Genomic DNA, 21,901 nt, shown 5'->3' with positions numbered 1-21,901 from the left:
TGACTTAGCTTAAAATCATAAGATAAATCAACTTGGAAGGATGAGACACTTAGATTGAGTGGTGTCCTGTTAGCCACAGTATAGCTTAATAACATAATTTAACAATGACCTTTAGGCTAAATTTGACTTGAGAAGTTACTTGGCTTTGTTAATAATGCTAGGTTGGTTGATTGATTAGAGGACAGATTCAGAGAATATGTATGTGTAAATTCTAAGTCACATGACCTAAGGAAGACTTCTTAAAGGCACCTTGGAGTAGGGATTGGGAAGAACCAAGGAAACCTTGGTTCATAGTACCTTTTCCTAAAATAAAAGGTGTCATGGCATGCCTTATGGTCTGAGAGACATCTATTTGCCATGTACATGCCCTTGGTCTTCACTCTTATCAATAAACCAAGGGAAAGGGAGTTAGTTTGAAATTATTTTGTGTGAGTTGTGCTTGTTAGAGCTGAATAGGTGAACTGTGTACAAATGGATTATTTTAGTACTACTCTCGCCCAAGCACGCTTAATTTCGGAGTTCTGATGGATCTGTTACGTTTGTGTTCGTATGACCGCATCAATCTATTCAAGCGCTCTAAATTCTCTTAAACCCTTTCCTACCCCCCCCCCCCCCTTCTCTAAAAATAAGGCGCGTAAGTACAAACATTTAAATACGCATAACTTGGTTCTCCGTTATCCATTTTATGAGATTCTTTTTTTGATCTTGTGTATTTTTCGAGATCTAGCTTATTTTCCAAAAAAAAATATTAAACAGACGAAAATGAGAGTAGTCCGGACAGAAGGAGAGATGCAACATGAGGACTTCCCAGGGGGTCACCCATCCTAGTACTACTCTCGCCCAACAACAATAACAACAACAACATACCCAGTGAATCCCACAACGTGGGGTCTGGGGAGAGTAGAGTGTACGCTGACCTTACCCCCACCTTAGGTAGGGAGGCTGTTTCCAGAAGACCCTCGGCTCAAGAAAAAGCATAAGAAAGGTCAGATACGGGCAAACAAATCAAAACAATTATGAAAATGAAAACAATGAAAGTAAATAAGCCATTATAAACCAACAGATACTCGCAGAAATCAAGAGACAAGAAATTATAGAGCAACATAACTACTCGTAAGAAAGGATAAACGGGACTACCTACTAGCCTTCTACCCTAATAGGAGTCCTCCATACCCTCCTATCTAAGGTCATGTCCTCGGTAAGCAGGAAATGTGTCATGTCCTGTCTAATCACTTCCCCCCAATACTTCTTCGGCCTACCTCTACCTCTTCTGAAACCGTCGCTGGCCAACCTCTCGCACCTCTGCACTGGGGCATTTGCATCTCTCCGCATCACATGCCCAAACCATCTCAGCCTCGCTTCCCGCATCTTGTCTTCCACTGAGGCTATTCCAACCTTTTCTCGGATGACTTCATTCCTGATCCTATCGCTTCTAGTGTGCCCACACATCTATCGCAGCATTCTGATTTCCGCCACATTCATCTTCTGAACATGAGATCTTGACTGGCCAACACTCCGCCCCATACAACATAGTTGGTCTAACCACCACTTTGTAGAACTTGCCTTTAAGTTTCGGTGGCACCTTCTTGTCACACAACACTCCGGAGGCAAGCCTCCATTTCATCCACCCTGCACCAATACGGTGTGTGACGTCATCATCAATCTCCCCATTTCTTTGTATAATAGACCCAAGATACTTGAAACTATCTTTCTTCTGTATGACCTTGGTGCCAAGCCTCACTTGCACGTCAGCCTCATGCACTATATCACTGAACTTGCACTCAAAGTACTCTGTCTTGGTCCTACTCAACTTGAACCCTTTAGACTCCAGAGTTTGTCTCCAAACCTCTATCTTAGCGTTAACCCCGCTGCGAGACTCGTCAATCAGGACTATGTCATCCGCAAATAACATACACAATGGCACCTCACCTTGAATTTACCGTGTCAATCCATCGATCACCAAGGAGAATAAAAATGGGCTAAGAGCTGATCCCTGGTGCAACCCCATCACCACTAGGAAGTGCTCTGAGTCTCCTCCCATAGTCCTTACCCTGGTCTTGGCCCCATCATACATGTCCTTGATCGCTCTAATGTACGCCACAGGTACACCTCTAGCCTCCAACCATCTTTATAGAACCTCTCTCGGCACTTTGTCGTAGCCTCCAGGACTACTACTCTCGCCCAAACGCGCTTAATTTCAGAGTTCTGATGGGATCCAGTATGTTAGTGCTGGTATGATTGCATCCCTCTATCCTAGCGCTAAAAGTTCTCTTAAACCCTTTCCTCCCCTTCCACCCGCTCTAAAAATAAGGCGCGTAAGTGCAAAACCTTAAATACGCGTAACATCGCTCTCCGTTATCCGTTTTATGCCATTCTTTTTATATATTGAGTATTTTTTCGAGATCTAGCTTATTTTCCCAAAACAATATATTAAACAGATGAAAATGAGCGTAGTCTTGACAAAAGATGGGATGCAACACGATGATTTCCCAGGGATTCACCAATCCTAGTACTACTCGTGCCCAAGCGCGCTTAATTTCAAAGTTCTGATGGGATCCGGTCCGTTAGTGCTGGTATGACCGCATCCATCAGTCCTAGTGCCATAAATTCTCTAAAACTCTTTCCTTCCCCTCTTCCTTCTCTAAAAACAAGGCGCATAAGTACAAAACTTTAAATACGCATAACTATGCGCTCCGTTATCCGGTTTATGCGATTTTTTTTATTTTGAGTATTTTTTGAGATCTAGCTTATTTTTCGAAAAAATATATTAAAAAGATGAAAATGAGCATAGTCCGGACAAAAGGAGGGATGCAACATGAGGATTCCCAGGGGGTCACCAATCCGAGTAACACTCTCGCCAAAGCGCGTTTAATTTTGGAGTTCTGATGGGATCTGGGGCTTTAGTGCTGGCATGATCGCATCCATCCGCCCAAGCGCTCAATTTTCTCTAAAACCCTTTCCTCCCCTTACCCCTTCTCTAAAAATAAGGCGCGTAAGTGCAAACCTTTAAATATGCATAACTTCGCGCTCCGTTATCCGTTTTATACGATTCTGTTTTTGATCTTGAGTATTTTTCCGAGATTGAGCTTCTTTTTCAAAAAACAAAATATATATTAAACAGAGGAAAATAAGCATAGTCCAGAAAAAATGAGGGATGCAACACGATGACTTCTCGGGGGTCTCCCATCCTTGTACTACTCTCGCCCAAGCACGCTAAACTTCGGAGTTCTGATGCGATCCGGTATGTTAGGACTGGTATGATCGCATCCATCAGTCCTAGCGCTCTAAAGTCTCTTAATCCCTTTCTCCCCCTCCCCTTCTCTAAAAATAAGGCGCGTAATTACAAAACTTTAAATACGCGTAACCTCGCGCTACATTATCTGTTTTATGCGATTCTTTTTTTGATTTTGAATATTTTTTTGAGATCTACTTTATTTTTTGAAAAAAATATATTAAACAGAAGAAAATGAGCATAGTTCGAAAAAAAAAGGAGGGATGCAACATGAGGACTTCCCAGGGGTCACCCATCCTAGTACTACTCTAGCCCAAGCGTGCTTAATTTCTGAGTTCTGATGTGATCCAGCGCGTTAGTGTTGGTATGACCGCATCCATCTGTCCTAGCGCTCAAAATTCTCTTAAACCTTTTCCTCCCCCTCCCTCTTCTCTAAAGATAAGGTGCATAAGTGCAAACCTTTACATATGCGTAACTTCACGCTTTGTTATCCGATTTATGCAATTCTTTTTTTGATCTTGAGTATTTCTGCGAGATCTAGCTAATTTTTCGAAAAAAATATATTAAACAGACAAAAATGAGCGTTGTCCAGAAAAATAGAGGGATGCAACACGAGGACTTCCCTGAGGGTAACCCATCCTAGTACTACACTCGCCCAAGCACGCCTAATTTCGGAGTTCTGATGGGATCCGGTGCGTTAGTGCTGGTATGATCGCATCAATCTGACCTAGCGCTGAAAATTCTCTTATAATCTTTCCTCCCCCTGCCCCTTCTCCAAAAATAAGGTGTGAAAGTGCAAACATTTAAATACGCGTAACATCGCGCTCCGTTATCCCTTTTATGCATTCATTTGATGATCTTGAGTATTTTTCCGAGATCTCTCTTGTTTTCCAAAAACAATATATATTAAACAGACGAAAATGAGAGTAGTCTGGACAAAAGAAGGGATGGAACACAAGGAATTCCCAGGGGGTCACCCATCCTAGTACTACTCTCACCCAAGCGCGCTTAATTTCAGAGTTCTGATGGGATCCGGTGCGTTAGTGCTGGTATGATCGCATCCATCTGTCCTAGAGCTCAAAATTCTCGTAAACCCTTTCCTCCCCCTCCCCCCGCTCTAAAAATAAGGCGCGTAAGTGCAAATCTCCAAATACTTGTAAATTCACGCTCCGTTATCCGTTTTATGCCATTCTTTTTATATATTGAGTATTTTTCCGAGATCTAGCTTATTTTCCGAAAAAATATATTAAACAGATGAAAATGAGTGTAGTCCGGAAAAAATATGGGATGCAGCACGACGACTTCCGAGGGCTTCACCAATCCTAGTATTACTCTTGCAAGCGCGCTTATTTTCGGAGTTTTGATGGGATCCAGTGCGTTAGTGTTGGTATGATCGCATTAATCAGTCCTAGCGCTCTAAATTCTCTTAAAATCTTTCCTCCCCCTCTTCCTTCTCTAAAAATAAGGCGCATAAGTGCAAAAATTTAAATACGCGTAAATTTGCGCTCCGTTATCCGTCTTATGCGATTCGTTTTTTGATTTTGAGTATATTTCCAAGATCTAGCTTATTTTCCGAAAAACAAATATATTAAAAACACGAAAATGAGCGTAGTCCGGAAAAAATGAGGGATGCAACACGAGGACTTCCCAAGGGGTCAGTCATCTTAGTACTACTTAATTTGGGAGTTCTGTTGGGATCCATTGCGTTTGAGTTTGTATGATCGCATCAATCTGTCCAAGCGCTCTAAATTCTCTTAAGCCCTTTCCTCCCCCTCCCCCTTCTCTAAAAACTAGCGCGTAAGTACAAACCTTTAAATACGCATAACTTCGTTCTCCATTATCCATTTTATGAGATTCGTTTTTTATCTTGTGTATTTTTCGAGATCTAGCTTATTTTCCTAAAACATATATTAAACATATGAAAATGAGAGTAGTCCGAACAAAAGGAGGGATGCAACACGAGGACTTCCCAGGGGGTCACCCATCTTAGTACTACTCTCGCCCAAGCGCGCTTAATTTCGGAGTTCTGATCGCATCCATGAGTCATAGCACTCTAAATTCCCTTAAACCCTTTCCTCCCCCTCTTCCTTCTCTAAAAATAAGGCGCAAAAGTGCAAAACTTTAAATACGCGTAACCTCGCGCTACGTTATTTGTTTTATGCGATTCTTTTTTTGATTTTGAGTATTTTTCTGAGATCTAGCTTATTTTTCAAAAACAATATATTAAAACAGGCAAAAATGAGCGTAGTTCGGACAAAAGGAGGGATGCAACACGACGAATTCCTAGGGGGTCACCCATCCTAGTACTACTCTCACCCAAAGATGCTTAACTTCGAAGTTTTGATGGGATCCGATGCGTTAGTGCTGGTATGATTGCATCCATCAGCCCTAGTGCTCTAAATTCTCTTAAACCCTTTCCGTCCCCTCCCCCTTCCCAAAAAATAAGACGCGTAAGTAAAAAAAATTAAATAAGCATAACTTCGCTCTCCGTTGTCTATTTTATGGGTTTTTTTTTATATTGAGTATTTTTCTGAAATCTGGCTTGTTTTTAAAAAAACTAAAATATTAAATAGACGAAAATGAGTGTAGTCCGGACAAAAGGAGGGAAGCAACACCAGGACTTCTCAGGGGGTCACCGGTCCTAGTACTACTCTCGCCCAAGCATGCTTAACTTCCGAATTCTGATGGGGTCCGGTGCGTTAGTGCTAGTATGATCGCATCCATCAGTCACAATTCTCAATTTTCTCTTAAACCCTTTCCTCCCCCTCCCCATATTCTAAAAATAAGGCGCGTAAGTGAAAACCTTTAAATACGCATAGCTTCGCGCTCTGTTATCCATTTTATGCGATTCTTTTTTTGATCTTGAGTATTTTTTTGAGATCAAGCATAATTTTTGAAAAAATATATATTAAACAGAAGAAAATGAGCGTAGTCCGGACAAAAGGAGGGATGCAACACTAGGACTTCGCAGGGGGTCACCCATCCTAGTACTACTCTCGTGGAAGCACGCTTTACTTCGGAGTTCAGATGAGATCCGGTGCGTTACTGCTGTTATGATCGCATGCATCAGTCCTGGCGCTCTAAATTCTCTTAAACCCTTTCCTACCCTTACCCCTTCTCTAAAAATAAGGCGCGTAAGTGCATAACTTTAAATTTGCATAACTTCGCGCTTCGTTATCCGTTTTAGGCTATTCTTTTTTTGATATTGAGTATTTTTACGAGATCTAGCTTATTTTTCAAAAATATATATATATATTAAACAAGTGAAATTAGCGTAGTTCGGTTAGAAGGAGGGATGCAACTCGAGGACTTCCCAGGGGGTTACCCATCCTAGTACTACTTTCGCCCAAGCACTCTCAACTTCAGAGTTCTGATTGGATCCCGTGTGTTAGTGCTGGTATGATCTCATCCATCCGTCCTAGCTCTTAATATTCCATTAAACCCTTTCCTCCCCCTCCTCCTTCTCAAAATATAAGGCGCGTAAGTGCAAACCTTTAAATACACATAATTTCCCGCTCCGTTATCCGTTTTATGCGATTCTTTTTTTGATCTTGAGTTTTTTTCTGAGATCTAGCTTATTTTTCGAAAAAATATGTATTAAATAGAAAAAAATGAGTGTAGTCCGGAAAAAAGAAGGGATGTAACACGATGACTTTCCAGGGGGTCACCCATCCCAGTACAACTCTCACCCAAGCACGCTTAACTTTAGAGCTTTGAGGGGATTCAGTGCGTTAGTGCTGGAATGATCGCATTCATTAGTCCTAGAGCTCCAAATTCTCTTAAACCCTTTCATCCCCCTCCCCCTTGTCTACAAATAAGGTGCGTAAGTGCAAAACTTTAAATACGCATAAATTCGCGCTCCGCTATCAATTTTTTGCGATTCTCATTTTGAATCTTTAAATACTCATAAATTCGCGCTCCGTTATCAATTTTATGCGATTCTCATTTTGATATTGAGTATTTTTCCAAGATCTAGCTTATTTTGCTAAAAAATATATATTAAATAGATGAAAATTAACGTAGTCCGGACAAAAGGAGGGAAGCAACATGAGGACTTCTTAGGGGGTCAGCCATCCTAGTACTACTCTCGCCCAAGCATGCTTAATTTTAGATTTCTGGTGGGATCCGGTGCGTTAGTACTGGTATGATCGCATCCAACCGCCTTAGTGCTCAATTTTCTCTTAAACCCTTTCCTCCCCCTCCCCTTTTTCTAAAAATAAGGTGCGTAAGTGCAAACCTTTAAATACGCATAACTTCGCGCTCCGTTATCCGTTTTATATGATTCTTTTTTTGATCTAGAGTATTTTTCCGAAATCTAGCTTATTTTTAAGAAACATATATATTAAACAGATGAAAATAAGCGTAGTCCGGACAAAGGGTGGGATGCAACACGAGGTCTTCCCAGGGGGTCATCCATCCTAGTACTACTCTTGCCCAAGCGCGCTTAATTTCGGATTTCTAATGGGATCTGGTGCGTTACTGCTAGTATGACCGCATCCATCTGTCCTAGCGCTCAAAATTCTCCTAAACCCTTTCCTCCCCCTTCTCTAAAAAAAAAGGCGTGCAAACCTTTAAAGACGTGTAACATCGCACTTCGTTATCAGTTTTATGCGATTCTTTTTATGATCTTGCGTATTTTTCCCCGATCTAACTTATTGTCAAAAAAAATATATTAAACAGACGAAAATGAGTGTAGTCCGGAAAAAAGGTGGGATGCAACACGAGGTCTTCCTAGGGGGTCACCCATCCTAGTACTACTCTCGCCCATGCAAGCTTAATTTCAGAGTTCTGATAGGATCCGGTGCATTAGTGCTGGTATGATCGCATACATTTGTCCTAGCGCTCTAAATCTTCTTAAACCCTTTCTTACCCCTCCCCCTTCTCTAAAAATAAGGCGCACAAGTGAAAAACTGTAAATACGCATAACTTGGCGCTCCGTTATCCGTTTAATGAGATTCTTTTTTTGATATTGAGTATTTTCCCGAGATCTAGCTTATTATATGAAAAAAAAATATTCGTGTAGTTCGGGAAAAAGGAGGGATACAACACGAGGACTTCCCGAGGGGTCACCCATCCTAGTACTACTCTTGCCTAAGCACGCTCAACTACGAAGTTCCGGTGGGATCCCGTGCGTTAGGGCTTGTATGAGCGCATCCATCCTTCCTAGCGCTCAATATTCTGTTAAACCCTTTATCCCCCCCCCCCTTCTCGAAAAATAAGGCGCGCAAGTGTAAACCTTTAAATACACGTAACTTCCTGCTCCGTTATCCATTTTATACGATTAATTATTTGATCTTGAGTTTTTTTCATAGATCCAGCTTATTTTTCGAAAAAATATATATTAAATAGATGAAAATGAGCGTATTCCGGACAAAAGAAGAGACGCAACACGAGGACTTCCCTGGGGGCGGCCCATCCTAGTACTACTCTCGCCGAAGCGCACTTAATTTTGGAGTTCTGATGGGATCCGATGTGTGAGTGCTGGTATGAGCGCATCCATCTGTTTTAGCGCTCAAAATTCTCTTAAACCCCCTCCCCCTCCTCCTTCTCTAAAAATAAGGCGCGCATGTTGATACAATATTCAATACGAAAATGAAGAAAAAATGACAAGGAAAATAAAGGATAGATAATTTGACACAACTCAAGACCCAAATTAGCAACCAAAGTTCTTAAATTAACTTGACCTCTAATTTAGGAACTAAAGAGCACCAAACTCTTAGGATGACCAATAGGGATTTGATACCCTAATAACCAATCCTCTCACAAGATTCACAATCTCTAGCTTAGCAAGCTCTCAACACTCAAAAGAGTTCACAATTTGAAGATATCAATATTCAACATAGACTAAGTCTTCTAAATGAAAATAGACTACTATTTATACTAAGGTTCAAAAGAAGACAACTACACTATTACACTTTTACCCTTAATGAAGTAAGGGCCTTGTTTGGGTGTCTTCTTTTGGGAACAAAACTTGAATTTGCAAATCTTGAAGTAATAGTCACATTGCAAGTATGACCATCTTCCAACCTCTTCTCCAAACCATCCTCCCATGCTATCATGAACACTTGCAATCCCCGGGAAGGTGTTAGAGTGTATTCAAGTATGTCCCTCCTCATGAACAATGCTTGCATCGCTTGAAGTTCCCTCGCTTGGCTCCTTGTAAAAGGTCTTGATGCCATTCGAGTTGTATCATTCTCCCCTTCTTGAAGAGAATTTGTCCTCAAATTTAAGGGATCAACATCTTGCACCACCATAGGAGAGAGATCACACACATTGAAGGTGTTATGAACTTGGTATTCGGGTGGAAGATCAATTTTGTATGCATTATCATTGAGTCGTTCAAGTACTTCAAATGGACCATCTCCTCTAGGCATCAACTTGGTCTTTCTTTTGTTGGGAAACCTCTCCTTTCGGAAATGTACCCAAACCCAATCACCCGGTTCAAGCACAACTCGTTTGCGGCCCTTGTTCGCTCTCTTGGTCGTTTCTTGATTCTTTTTCTCAAGGTGAAGCCTCACCTTCTCATGCAACTTCTTCATGGCCTCGGCTCGTTTGTTTCCATCTAAACTCAACACAACATCTTGAGATAAAGGGGTTAGATATAAAGGGGTTAGGGGGTTAAAACCATAAACGACTTCAAAAGGTGACATGCCAATAGTGCTATGAATGACTCTATTGTAAGCAAATTCAACCAAAGGCAATTGATCTTCCCAAGATGTTAATTTTCCTTTAACCATGGCCCTAAGCATAGAACCCAAGGTCCTATTGACAACTTCGGTTTGGCCATCGGTTTGTGGGTGACAAGAGGTAGAAAACAACAATTTAGTACCAAGTCGTCCCCACAATTCTTTCCAAAAGTGGCTAAGGAATTTTGGATCCCTATCGCTCACGATGGTTTTGGGAATACCATGCAACTTTACCACATGTTCAACAAACAAAGAGGCAACATGAGGAGCATCATCAACTTTATGACAAGCAATGAAATGAGCCATTTTAGAAAATCGATCAACCACAACAAAGATGCTATCTTTACCCCTTTTGGTTCTAGGCAATCCCAACACAAAATCCATCGAAATATCAACCCAAGGTTGTTGAGGGGTGGGGAGAGGGGTATACAAACCATGGGGAAGGAGTCTAGACTTGGCGCCACGACATTCAATGCATTGGCCACAAATCATAGCCACATCCCTCCGCATATGAGGCCAATAAAATTGCTCCTCAAGAATCCCCAAAGTCTTATCAATTCCAAAATGTCCCATCAATCCCCCATTATGTGCCTCTCTCACAAATAACTCCCTCCAAGAGCTCATGGGCACACATAGTCGCTTGTTCTTGAACAAGAAACCATCAAACTTGGAATAGGGAGTAGAAGACCTATCCCTAATCCACCTCTCCCTTTCCCATTCTTCGCAATCTAGAAAGATTTTGGCAAAGACGGGGTCTTCGGGATACAATGTCTTCAAGCTTTCAAAACCCATCAATTTGGAAGACAAGGTATTAATCAAAACATGTTTCCTTGATAGGGCATCCGCCACTACATTCTCCTTTCCCTTTTTGTATTGGATTACATAAGGGAAGGTTTCAAGGAATTCAACCCATTTGGCATGCCTTTTGTTCAACTTACCTTGGGCCTTAAGATGCTTTAAGGACTCATGGTCGGTCCGAATTACAAACTCTTTAGGCCACAAGTAGTGTTGCCAATTTGCCAAAGCACGAATCAAGGCATACAACTCAAGATCATAGGTAGTGTAATTCAAAGTCGCTCCCTTGAGTTTTTCACTAAAATAGGCTATGGGCTTTTGGTCTTGCATTAAAACGGCTCCAATACCCACTTTGCTTGCATCACATTCAATCTCAAATATTTTGTCAAAGTCGGGTAATTGCAACAATGGTGTGGAGCTAAGCATTTGTTTCAAAGTTTCAAAGGCATTAGCTTGCTCCACACCCCAAGAAAAAGGTTTGTCCTTTCGGATTACCTCGGTCAAAGGAGCGGCTAAGGTACTAAATCCTTTAACAAAACGCCTATAGAAACTAGCCAAGCCATGAAAGCTTCTTACATCTCCAATGGATTTTGGAGTGGGCCAATTTCTTATGGCTTCTATTGTGGATTCATCAACCTCAACCCCCCTTGAGCTCACGACAAATCCCAAGAAAACAACTTCATCCACAAAAGGAACATTTATCAACATTGGCATAAAGTTGTTCTTGTCTAAGCACTTCAAACACACATTTCAAATGACTAACATGCTCATCCATGGTTTTGCTATACACCAAAATATCATCAAAATAAACAACCACGAATTTGCCAATAAAAGGTTTCATCACATGATTCATCAATCTCATGAAAGTACTAGGAGCGTTAGTGAGACCAAAAGGCATCACCAACCATTCATATAGACCAAACTTGGTCTTGAATACGGTTTTCCACTCATCTCCGGGTTTCATCCGGATTTGATGATACCCACTCCTAAGATCTACCTTAGAGAATATGCATGAACCATTCAACTCATCAAGCATGTCATCAAGACGGGGTATGGGATGGCGATACTTTACCGTTATCTTGTTGATGGCCCGACAATCAACATACATGCGCCATGATCCATCTTTCTTTGGCACCAAGATCACGGGCATGGCACAAGGACTCATGCTTTCTCTCACAACTCCCTTTTCAAGGAGCTCATCCACTTGCCTTTGAAGATCCTTAGTGTCATCCGGGTTGGCTCTATAAGCCGGCTTGTTTGGTAATTGAGACCCCGGAACAAAGTCAATTTGGTGTTCAATTCCCCTCAAGGGTGGTAACCCCTTTGGGAGTTCCGTTGGGAACACATCATCAAATTCCTGCAAAAGAGAAGAAATAGATCTAGGAAAAGAAGGGGTTAGTTCATTAGTGTGCAATGCATAGTCCCTATGCATGAGGAGAATCACCGGTTGACGCTCCCCCAATTCCTCCCTAATTTCCCCACAATTCGCCAAAAGCGACACCTTAGTTTTTCCTCTAAGCTCTCCTTTCTTTCCACTCAACTCTTGAGAACTACTCTCCTCTACTCCCTCGTCCCCCACATTCTTCTTTTGTAATGCACCATGTCCCTTCTCCTTTAACTCCCTCATTTTGTTATAGATCTCACCCACTTGGGAGGGGGTCATGGGATTCAAGACATGTTTGGCACCATTGTGGCCAAGGGTGTATTGGTTAGTTCTCCCATTATGGTTGACAGACCTATCATATTGCCATGGTCGGCCAAGTAGAAGATGACACGCTTTCATGGGAACAACATCACACAACACCTCATCATGATACTTCCCAACCGCGAATTTGATGATAGCTCGCCTAGTCACCTTCAATTCACCACATTCATTGAGCCATTGAAGTTTGTAAGGGTTTTCATAGCGGGTGGTGGGAAGTTTTAAGAAATCAACAAGGGTGGTACTAGCCACATTGGCACAACTCCCACTATAAATGATCATGATGCTAGTGTTTTGGTTAATGATGCACTTGGAATGGAAGAGATTTTCCCGTTGACTTGGGTCATCCATTGCTTTACTTATCATGGTTCGTCGCACCACATATAGAGGTACAATAGGCTCATCATCACCTTCAACACCATCCCCTTCACTATCATGATGTTCATCCTCATGATTGCCCTCTTCATCCCCTTCCTCGCATTCTTCCTCATCCTCACTATAAGTGTCTTTCAAAATAAACGCTCTACGATTAGGGCACTCACTTGCTCTATGACCGAAGCCATGACATTTAAAGCATTGAATAGGAGTTTTCGTACCTCCTTCTTTTGGAGCAAACTTCGGAGGTTGCTTGTCAACCTGCCTCTCAACTTGAGAATTCTTCACAAATGGTTTCTTGGCTTCTTGCGTGGGGCCCTTATTCTTTTGCCAATTGGAGGAGAAAGCTCCTCGTTCTTTGTTATGGTTCCATGAACTCACATAGCCCCTTGATTTATTGATTTTGTCCTCCTTGAGACCCTCATCTATTTCAATAGCCGCTTGAAGGGTTTCTTCAATGCTCCCATAGTTGTGGAGTCTCATTTGGGAGACAATGTCACCATTTAACCCGGCTCGGAACCGAGTCATAGCATTTAACTCATCCTCGTCAAAGTCGATTCTCATCTTGACAATTTGAAACTCATCATAGTATTCTTCCACACTCTTTTTGTTTTGCCTTAAGGTATACACCTACCTTCTTGAGTTGTTCTTGTTTGTAGCGTTCGGTGACATACTTACGCCGCATGGCCTCCTTCAATTCATCCCAAGTAGGTGTGGGCGGGAGTCCAATAATTCTTCTTGCTTTCACTTGAGTTTCCCACCATGTGGAGGCATACCCCTCGAATTGAGCAATGGCGTAAGAAGCCTTTTTCACCTCGGACATGTCATTCGTCAAGAAGATTCTATCACAATGCATCACCCAATCAAGGAATGTATCGGGATCACTACTTCCTTTGAAGGTTGGGAGAGTAACCTTGATGGAATTGAGGCTCGTGTCTCGCCCTCCGCCATAACCGTGATTCCTATTAAAATCTCCATCGTCGTCATAACCTTGATGGTCACGACCTTGGTACCCTTCACGACCTTGGTACCCTCTTTGCCTACCCATGTGAGGGTTAGGACCATGCCTTCCACCCCTTCCTCGATAACCTCCTTGTGCTTGCCCTCGTGGCCTCCAACCTTGGTCACCATAATGTTCGTGCTCAAGTAGAGCTTCCTCTATCTCTTCCTCATTTGGTTGTTGGATGTTTGGACGGTTTTGGGGTGGCATTGGTGCATTTGGGTGGGGGTCATTTAGGGGTGGGTCAGTTGGATGTGGGTCATTTGGAACTTGATCTTGTTGGAGTGGGTTGTTCCGTTGGCCTATGGGAATGTTGTTTGGTGGGGTGAGAGTCGTGTTTTGAGGAGTGTTTTGGGGAGTGGGGTTATATAGATGATGGAAGGTGCCGGGTGACACTGTAGGTGAAGTGCTTCGAGTAGCTCCACTTGTGCCACCTTGGTATTGCACTTGAGGCGAATATGAGACCTCCTTACTACCTCCTTCAATTGCTTCCACCCTACTTCCCAAGTTTTCCATTCGACCACCCATGTTTTCCATTCGACCACCCATACTATCCACTTTATCGTTCAAGGCTTGTAAGGCTCTCATTACATCAACTAGTGTGAGTTCCCCGGTGGGAACTCGAGTTTCATCCTCTGTAGCCATGGTACCTATTAAGACACTCAACAAAGCAAGCAAACACGTTAGATTAGTAAAATCAACTCACAATCGCACAAGTATGCGCACCTTTGATTGCCTTACAAATTGCTTCCGCCAAAGATTGTGTGCTTGTTAATGTTGACTAGTCACAAGGGTTCAAATTCTACTCTTGGTCGGAATAGATTCTTGTTATCAAAAGAACGAGGACGACTCAATAAAACAAACACACGTGAGCCAAGAAATGAACAACGAAGTAAAAAAGAGAAAAGCACGAAAGAATTGGCACGAAAGAAATGCGGACACAAGAACTAGCAACACAAATAGGAACAACTACTAAATGGCTACTAGTTAAGAGATACAAGAAAAAAAAAATGGAATTTCAAAAATCGAGAAAATAACTAAAATTTCGGGCCCGGGTAGGTGATAACTTGAAAACACGACCAGGAAGCCCCAACTGATCCAAGGTATCAATTTGAAATAATCAAAATTTTTAAATTTCTATACTTTTTTTTTTCCCTACCAAAGGATTAGGGACACAAGATCATCAACTAAGGATCAAGAAATTTTTCAGAATTGGAAGAGGGATCAAAATGAAATTTGGACTTGAAAAAGGTACCTGGAGTTTACGATTTGAGCTGGACAAAATACGGTCCGTATTGTGGTTTACGGACCGTCCTTCGTGACCGTATTTAGTGATGCCCAAAACAGAATGTACCTTGCACTTTACGACCAACGAGATACGGGCCGTATTGTAGTTTACGGTCCGTATTTAACACTGTTGCCAACTTCCAGTGAGCTACTATTTCAAGACCCCAGTTTACAACCTCAAATTACGGTCCGTAAATTGATTTACGGTCCGTCTTTAACAAGGTTGGCAATTTCCAGTGAACTACTGCTTCAAGATCCAAGTTTACGACCCCAAATTACGGTCCGTAAATTGATTTACGGTCCGTAATTGGCAATGTTCCAGCTTCAGTGATTTTTGTGTTGAACTCGAACTTCTCGATTTTTTTTTTGGACCAAATGTACCCTTTTGGGGTAGAAAAACACTTTTCCCAAATCTTGACTTGAAAACTTTGGATTAAATGCCCTTTTGGAGAGTCTTCTCCCCTATGAAGTTTTGAAGATCTTCAAGAACACCAACAATTTCAAATTTTCAACTACCTTCAAATCAACTTGTTTTTCCTTCAAATTTCAGATTTAGACTCCCCAAGACTTTTAGAACAAAGCCCAATAAGTTTCAAGCCCCAATTTCACCCAAAACAACAAGACCCATTTCAAGTTCTTCAACTCAACAATGGTAGAACACAAACCCTAACTCCAAATGAATTCAAAATTGAAGATTTAGACTCTAGAAACACTAAGAAACTCTAATCTAACACTAGATTCAACAAAAATCAACAAGAAAATTCGATTTTTTTTATTTTATTTTTTCAATTTCGGATTTTTTTTTTGTTGAATTAAAACCCAAGATTAGATTTGGTAGAACAAACCTAAACTAAGCTTTGATACCAATTGATACAATATTCAATACGAAAATGAAGAAAAAATGACAAGGAAAATAAAGGATAGATAATTTGACACAACTCAAGACCCAAATTAGCAACCAAAGTTCTTAAATTAACTTGACCTCTAATTTAGGAACTAAAGAGCACCAAACTCTTAGGATGACCAATAGGGATTTGATACCCTAATAACCAATCCTCTCACAAGATTCACAATCTCTAGCTTAGCAAGCTCTCAACACTCAAAAGAGTTCACAATTTGAAGATATCAATATTCAACATAGACTAAGTCTTCTAAATGAAAATAGACTACTATTTATACTAAGGTTCAAAAGAAGACAACTACACTATTACACTTTTACCCTTAATGAAGTAAGGGCCTTGTTTGGGTGTCTTCTTTTGGGAACAAAACTTGAATTTTCAAATCTTCAAGTAATAGTAACATTGCAAGTATGACCATCTTCCAACCTCTTCTCCAAACCATCCTCCCATGCTATCATGAACACTTGCAATCCCCGGGAAGGTGTTAGAGTGTATTCAAGTATGTCCCTCCTCATGAACAATGCTTGCATCGCTTGAAGTTCCCTCGCTTGGCTCCTTGTAAAAGGTCTTGATGCCATTCGAGTTGTATCATATGCAAACCTTTAAAGACGCGTAACTTCGCGCTCCGTTATCTATTTTGGGCGATTCTTTTTTTGGTCTTGCGTATTTTTCCGAGATCTAGCTTATTTTCTTGAGAAAGATATATTAAACTGAAGTAAATGAGCTTAGTTCGGACAAAACATGGGATGCAACACGAGGACTTCTCAGGGGGTCAACCATCCTAGCACTACTCTTGCCCAAGCATGCTTAACTTCAGATTTCTGATGCGATCCGGTGCGTTAGTGCTGGTATGATCGCATCCATCTGTCCTAGAGCTCAAAATTCTCTTAAACCCTTTCCTACCCCTCCCCCTTCTCTAAAAATAAGGTGCGTAAGTGCAAACCTTTAAATACGCATAACTTCGCGCTCTGTTATCCGTTTTATATGATACTTTTTTTATCTTGAGTATTTTTCCGAGATCAAGCTTATTTTTTTAAAATAATATATTAAACAGATGAAAATAAGCGTAGTCTAGAGAAAAGGTGGGATGCAAATCGAGGTCTTCCCAGGGGGTCACCCATCCAGTACTACTCTCGCCCAAGGGCGCTTAATTTCAGATTTCTGATCGGATCAGGTGCGTTAGTGCTGGTACGACCGCATCTATCTGTCCTAGAGCTCAAAATTCTCTTAAACCCTTTCCTACCCCTCCCCCTTCTCTAAAAATTAGGCGCGTAAGTGGAAACCTTTAAATACGCACAATTTCACGCTCCGTTATCCGTTTTATGCGATTCTTTTTTTGATCTTGCGTATTTTTCCAAGACCTAGTTTGTTTTCCAAAAAAATAATATATTAAACAGATGAAAATGGGAGTAATCCAAACAGAATTTGGGATGCAACATAGGTCTTCCCAGGAGGTCACCTATCCTAGTACTACTCTCGCCAATACGCGCTTAATTTCGGAGTTCTGATGGGATCCGGTGCGTTAGTGCTAGTATGACCACATACATTTGTCCTAGCGCTCTAAATTCTCTTAAATCCTTTCCTACCTCTCCCCCCCCCCCCCTTCTCTAAAAATAAGGCGCGTAAGTGCAAAACTTTAAATACACATAACTTCGCACTCCGTTATTCGTTTTATGCCATTTTTTTTATCTTGCGTATTCTTTCGAGATCTAGCTTATTTTCCCCAAAAACAATATTATACAGACGAAAATGAGCATAATCCGGACAAAAGGCGGGATGCAACATGAGGTCTTCCTAGGGGGTCACCCATCTAGTACTACTCTCACCTAAGAGAGCTTAATTTCGGATTTCTGATGGGATCAGGGGCGTTAGTGCTGGAAAGACCGCATCCATTTGTCCTAGCGCTCAAAATTCTGTTAAACCCTTTCCTCTGCCTCCGCCCTCTCTAAAAATAAGGCGCGTATGTGCAAACCTTTAAAGATGCGTAAGTTCACGCTCTGTTATCCGTTTTATGCGATTGTTTTTTTTTATCATGCGTATTTTTAAAAAATCTAGCTTATTTTCCAAAAAAATATATATTAAATGGACGAAAATGAGCATAGTCTGGACAAAAGGTTGGATGCAACACGAGATCTTTCCACGAGGTCACCCATCCTAGTACTACTCGCGCCATGCACACTTAATTTCTGAGTTCTGATGCGATCCGGTGCGTTAATGCTGGTATCATCGCATGCATCAGTCCTTGCACTCAAAATTCTCTTAAACCCTTTCCTACCCCTCCCCCTTCTCTAAAAATAAGGCGCGTAAGTGCAAACCTTTAAATACGCATAACTTCGCGCTCCGTTATCCCTTCTATGTGATTCTTTTTTTGATATTGATTATTTTCCCGAGATCTAGCTTATTTTTTAAAAACAATATATATATTAAATAGTCGAAAATGAGTGTAGTTTGGGCAAAAGGAGTGATACAACACGAGGACTTCCCAAGGGGTCACCCATCCTAGTACTATTCTCGCCCAAGCACGCTCAACTTCGGAGTACCGGGGGGATCCCGTGTGTTAGGGCTGGTATGAGCGCATCCATCTGTCCTAGCGCTCAATATTCTCTTTAAACCTTTCTTCCCCTCCCCCCCCCCCCTCTCAAAATAAGGCACGTATGTGTAAAACTTTAAATACGCATTACTTCCCGCTCCGTTATCTGTACGAAAATGAGCGAATTCCGGAAAAAAGGAGGGACACAACACGAGGACTTCACAGGGGGTCACCCATCCTAGTACTACTCTCGCCCAAGCCCGCTTAATCTCGGAGTTCTGATGTGATCCGATGCGTTAGTGCTGGTATGACCGTATCCTTCTGTCCTAGCGCTCAAAATTCTCTTAAACCCTTTCCTCCCCCTTGCCCTTCTCTAAAAATAAGGCGCGCATGTGCAAACCTTTAAAGACGCGTAACTTCGCGCTTCGTTATCTGTTTTGGGCTATTCTTTTTTCGAACTTGTATATTTTTCTGAGATATAGCTTATTTTCTTAAAAAAGATATATTAAACTGAGGTAAATGAACGTAGTCCGGACAAAAGCTAGGATGCAACACAAGGACTTCTCAGGGGGTCAGCATTCTTGGTACTACTCTCGTCTAAGCATGCTTAACTTCATATTTCTCTTAAGATCTGGTGCGTTAGTGCTGGTATGATCGCATCCATCCGCCCTAGTGCTCAATTTTGTCTTAAACCGTTTCCTCCCCTTCCCCCTTCTCTAAAAATATGGTGCGTAAGTGCAAACCTTTAAATACGCATAACTTCGCGCTCCGTTATCCGTTTTATATGATTCTTTTTTTGATCTTGAGTATTTTTCCGAGATCAAGCTTACTTTTAAAAAAAAAAAATACGTTGAACAGACGAAAATAAGCGTAGTCCGGACAAAAGGTGGGATGCAACACGAGGTCTTCCCTGGGGGTCACCCATCCAGTACTACTCTCGCCCAAGCGCGCTTAATTTTGGATTTCTAATCAGAGTAAGTGCGTTAGTGCTAGTACGACCGCATCCATCTGTCCTAGAGCTCAAAATTCTCATAAACCCTTTCCGACCCTTCCCCCTTCTCTAAAAATAAGGCGTGTATGTACAAACCTTTAAATTTTCATAATTTCGCGCTCCGTTATCCGTTTTATGCTATTCTTTTTTTATCTTACGTATTTTCCCAAGATCTAGCTTATTTTCTACAAAAATAAAATATTAAAAAGATGAAAATGGGCGTAATCCAGTCAAAAGTTGGGATGAAACACGAGGTCTTCCCAGGAGGTCACCCATCATAGTACTACTCTCGTCCATGCGCGCTTAATTTTGGAGTTCTGATGGGATCCGGTACGTTAGTGCTGGGATGACCGCATACACCTATCCTAGTGCTCTAAATTCTCATAAATCCTTTCCTACCCATCCCCATTCTCTAAAAATAAGGCGCGTAAGTGAAAAACTTTAAATACGCATAACTTCGCGCTCTGTTATCTGTTTTATGCCATTCTTTTTTTTATCTTGCTTATTTTTCCGAGATCTAGCTTATTTTCGAAAAAAATAAATATTAAACAGATGAACATGAGCGTAATCCGGACAAAACTAGGGACACAACATGAGGACTTCCCAGGGGGTCACCCATCCTAGTACTACTCTTGCCCAAGCGCGCTTAATCTCGGAGTTCTGATACGATCCGATTCGTTTGTGCTTGTATGACCGCATCCATCTGTCCTAGCGCTCAAAATTCACTTAAACCCTTTCCTCCCCCTCCCCCTCCCCCTCCCCGTTCTCTAAAAATAAGGCGCGCATGTGCAAACCTTTAAAGACGCGTAACGTCGCGCACCGTTATCTGTTTTGGGTGATTCTTCTTTTGATCTTGTGTATTTTTCTGAGATCTAGATTATTTTCTTAAAAAAGATATATTAAATGGAAGTAAATGTGCGTAGTCCGGACAAAAGGTGGGATGGAACACGAGGACTTCTCAAGGGTCAACCATCCTAGTACTACTCTCGCCCAAGCATGCTTAACTTCATATTCTGATGGGATCCGGTGCGTTAGTACTGGTATGATCGCATCCAATCGCCCTAGTGCTCAATTTTCTCTTAAACCCTTTCCTCCCCCTCCCCGTTCTCTAAAAATAAGGTGCGTAAGTGCAAACCTTTAAATACGCATAACTTTGCCCTCCGTTATCCATTTTATATGATTCTTTTTTTTATCTTGGGTATTTTTCCAAGATCTAGCATATTTTAAAATATATATATATATATTAAACAGTTGAAAATGAGTGTAGTTTCGGCAAAAGAAGGGATACAACACGAGGACTTCCCAAGGGGTCACCCATCCTAGTACTACTCTCGCCCAACCACACTCAACTTCGGAGTTCCGGGGGGATCCCGTGCGTTACGGCTGGTATGAGCGCATCCATCCGTCCTAGCGCTCAACATTCTCTTAAACCCTTTCTCCCCCCCACCCCCGCGTAAACCTTTAAATACGCGTAACTTCGCGCTCCGTTATCCGTTTTATGCGATTTTTTTTTAATCTTGCGTATTTTTCCCAAATCTAGCTTATTTTCCAAAAAATAATATATTAAACAGACGAAAATGAGCGTAGTCTGGATAGAAGTTGGGATGCAACACGAGGTCTTCCCAGGAGGTCACCCATCCTAGTACTACTCTCGCCCATGCGCGCTTAATTTCGGAGTTCTGATGGAATCCGGTGCGTTAGTGTTGGTATGACTGCATACATCTGTCCTAGCGCTCTAAATTCTCATAAAACCTTTCCTACCCCTCCCCCTTCTTTAAAAATAAGGCGCGTAAGTGCAAAACTTTAAAGACGCATAACTTCGCGCTCTGTTATCCATTTTAAGCCATTCCTTTTTTTGTCTTGCGTATTTTTCCGAGATCTAGCATATTTTCCAAATAAAAATAAAAATTAAACAGACGAAAATGAGCTCAATCCAGACCGGTTTGGATACAACACGAGGTCTTCCCAGGAGGACAACCATCCTAGTACTACTCTCGCCCATGCGCGCTTAATTTCGGAGTCTGATTGGATCCAGTGCATTAGTGCTAGTATGACCGCATTCACCTGTCCTAGCACTCGAAATTCTCATAAACCATTTCTTACCCCTCCCCCTTCTCTAAAAATAAGGCGTAAGTGTAAAACTTTAAATGCGAATAACTTCGCGCTCCATTATCCGTTTTATGCCATTCTTTTTTTGATCTTGCGTATTTTCCGAGATCTAGCTTATTTTCCAAAAAACAATATATTAAATAGATGAAAATGAGCGTAGTCTGGACAAAAGTTGGGATGCAATATGAGATCTTTCTAGGGGGTCACCCATCCGAGTACTACTCTCGCCATGCGCGCTTAATTTTTGAGTTCTGATAGGATCCGTTGCGCTGGTGCTGGTATGATCACATGCATC

The 21,901-nt window shown here is 41.6% G+C and overlaps 7 non-coding genes and 23 pseudogenes across 7 annotated transcripts; all 30 read right to left on the bottom strand.

Annotated features, from left to right (window-relative positions):
* Nucleotides 1-2,468: 2,468 nt before the first annotated feature.
* On the bottom strand, nt 2,469-2,587 carry LOC132643224 (5S ribosomal RNA; annotated as a pseudogene).
* A 218-nt stretch (nt 2,588-2,805) lies between these two features.
* Nucleotides 2,806-2,923, bottom strand: LOC132643349 (5S ribosomal RNA; annotated as a pseudogene).
* Nucleotides 2,924-3,151: 228 nt separating this feature from the next.
* On the bottom strand, nt 3,152-3,269 carry LOC132643161 (5S ribosomal RNA; annotated as a pseudogene).
* A 223-nt stretch (nt 3,270-3,492) lies between these two features.
* LOC132643328 (5S ribosomal RNA) lies at nt 3,493-3,610 on the bottom strand (annotated as a pseudogene).
* Nucleotides 3,611-3,833: 223 nt separating this feature from the next.
* Nucleotides 3,834-3,952, bottom strand: LOC132643195 (5S ribosomal RNA). The gene has a single exon (XR_009583581.1). It is a non-coding gene; the product is annotated as a 5S ribosomal RNA (ribosomal RNA).
* Nucleotides 3,953-4,176: 224 nt separating this feature from the next.
* Nucleotides 4,177-4,295, bottom strand: LOC132643348 (5S ribosomal RNA). The gene has a single exon (XR_009583598.1). It is a non-coding gene; the product is annotated as a 5S ribosomal RNA (ribosomal RNA).
* A 1,199-nt stretch (nt 4,296-5,494) lies between these two features.
* LOC132643162 (5S ribosomal RNA) lies at nt 5,495-5,613 on the bottom strand (annotated as a pseudogene).
* A 222-nt stretch (nt 5,614-5,835) lies between these two features.
* Nucleotides 5,836-5,954, bottom strand: LOC132643218 (5S ribosomal RNA; annotated as a pseudogene).
* Nucleotides 5,955-6,178: 224 nt separating this feature from the next.
* LOC132643147 (5S ribosomal RNA) lies at nt 6,179-6,297 on the bottom strand (annotated as a pseudogene).
* A 227-nt stretch (nt 6,298-6,524) lies between these two features.
* Nucleotides 6,525-6,643, bottom strand: LOC132642926 (5S ribosomal RNA; annotated as a pseudogene).
* A 224-nt stretch (nt 6,644-6,867) lies between these two features.
* LOC132643335 (5S ribosomal RNA) lies at nt 6,868-6,986 on the bottom strand (annotated as a pseudogene).
* A 283-nt stretch (nt 6,987-7,269) lies between these two features.
* LOC132643244 (5S ribosomal RNA) lies at nt 7,270-7,388 on the bottom strand (annotated as a pseudogene).
* A 224-nt stretch (nt 7,389-7,612) lies between these two features.
* Nucleotides 7,613-7,731, bottom strand: LOC132643037 (5S ribosomal RNA; annotated as a pseudogene).
* Nucleotides 7,732-7,942: 211 nt separating this feature from the next.
* LOC132643289 (5S ribosomal RNA) lies at nt 7,943-8,061 on the bottom strand. The gene has a single exon (XR_009583591.1). It is a non-coding gene; the product is annotated as a 5S ribosomal RNA (ribosomal RNA).
* Nucleotides 8,062-8,269: 208 nt separating this feature from the next.
* Nucleotides 8,270-8,388, bottom strand: LOC132643278 (5S ribosomal RNA; annotated as a pseudogene).
* Nucleotides 8,389-8,611: 223 nt separating this feature from the next.
* Nucleotides 8,612-8,730, bottom strand: LOC132643255 (5S ribosomal RNA; annotated as a pseudogene).
* Nucleotides 8,731-16,719: 7,989 nt separating this feature from the next.
* On the bottom strand, nt 16,720-16,838 carry LOC132642890 (5S ribosomal RNA). The gene has a single exon (XR_009583371.1). It is a non-coding gene; the product is annotated as a 5S ribosomal RNA (ribosomal RNA).
* Nucleotides 16,839-17,060: 222 nt separating this feature from the next.
* LOC132643332 (5S ribosomal RNA) lies at nt 17,061-17,178 on the bottom strand (annotated as a pseudogene).
* Nucleotides 17,179-17,403: 225 nt separating this feature from the next.
* LOC132643210 (5S ribosomal RNA) lies at nt 17,404-17,521 on the bottom strand (annotated as a pseudogene).
* Nucleotides 17,522-17,749: 228 nt separating this feature from the next.
* Nucleotides 17,750-17,867, bottom strand: LOC132643375 (5S ribosomal RNA; annotated as a pseudogene).
* A 225-nt stretch (nt 17,868-18,092) lies between these two features.
* On the bottom strand, nt 18,093-18,210 carry LOC132643240 (5S ribosomal RNA; annotated as a pseudogene).
* Nucleotides 18,211-18,437: 227 nt separating this feature from the next.
* Nucleotides 18,438-18,556, bottom strand: LOC132643216 (5S ribosomal RNA; annotated as a pseudogene).
* A 150-nt stretch (nt 18,557-18,706) lies between these two features.
* On the bottom strand, nt 18,707-18,825 carry LOC132642881 (5S ribosomal RNA). Its single transcript, XR_009583363.1, has one exon. It is a non-coding gene; the product is annotated as a 5S ribosomal RNA (ribosomal RNA).
* Nucleotides 18,826-19,394: 569 nt separating this feature from the next.
* Nucleotides 19,395-19,512, bottom strand: LOC132643392 (5S ribosomal RNA; annotated as a pseudogene).
* Nucleotides 19,513-19,736: 224 nt separating this feature from the next.
* On the bottom strand, nt 19,737-19,855 carry LOC132643413 (5S ribosomal RNA). The gene has a single exon (XR_009583616.1). It is a non-coding gene; the product is annotated as a 5S ribosomal RNA (ribosomal RNA).
* A 224-nt stretch (nt 19,856-20,079) lies between these two features.
* On the bottom strand, nt 20,080-20,198 carry LOC132643342 (5S ribosomal RNA; annotated as a pseudogene).
* A 236-nt stretch (nt 20,199-20,434) lies between these two features.
* On the bottom strand, nt 20,435-20,551 carry LOC132643239 (5S ribosomal RNA; annotated as a pseudogene).
* A 227-nt stretch (nt 20,552-20,778) lies between these two features.
* Nucleotides 20,779-20,897, bottom strand: LOC132643250 (5S ribosomal RNA; annotated as a pseudogene).
* Nucleotides 20,898-21,098: 201 nt separating this feature from the next.
* Nucleotides 21,099-21,217, bottom strand: LOC132643253 (5S ribosomal RNA). Its single transcript, XR_009583587.1, has one exon. It is a non-coding gene; the product is annotated as a 5S ribosomal RNA (ribosomal RNA).
* A 224-nt stretch (nt 21,218-21,441) lies between these two features.
* Nucleotides 21,442-21,559, bottom strand: LOC132643272 (5S ribosomal RNA; annotated as a pseudogene).
* Between the last annotated feature and the right edge of the window lie 342 nt (nt 21,560-21,901).

The sequence above is a fragment of the Lycium barbarum genome, chromosome 5, assembly GCF_019175385.1.
Source record: "Lycium barbarum isolate Lr01 chromosome 5, ASM1917538v2, whole genome shotgun sequence".
NCBI lineage: Eukaryota > Viridiplantae > Streptophyta > Magnoliopsida > Solanales > Solanaceae > Lycium > Lycium barbarum.
The sequence above is the reverse complement of the archived record's forward strand: the minus strand, read 5'-3'. Positions and strand labels throughout refer to the sequence as shown.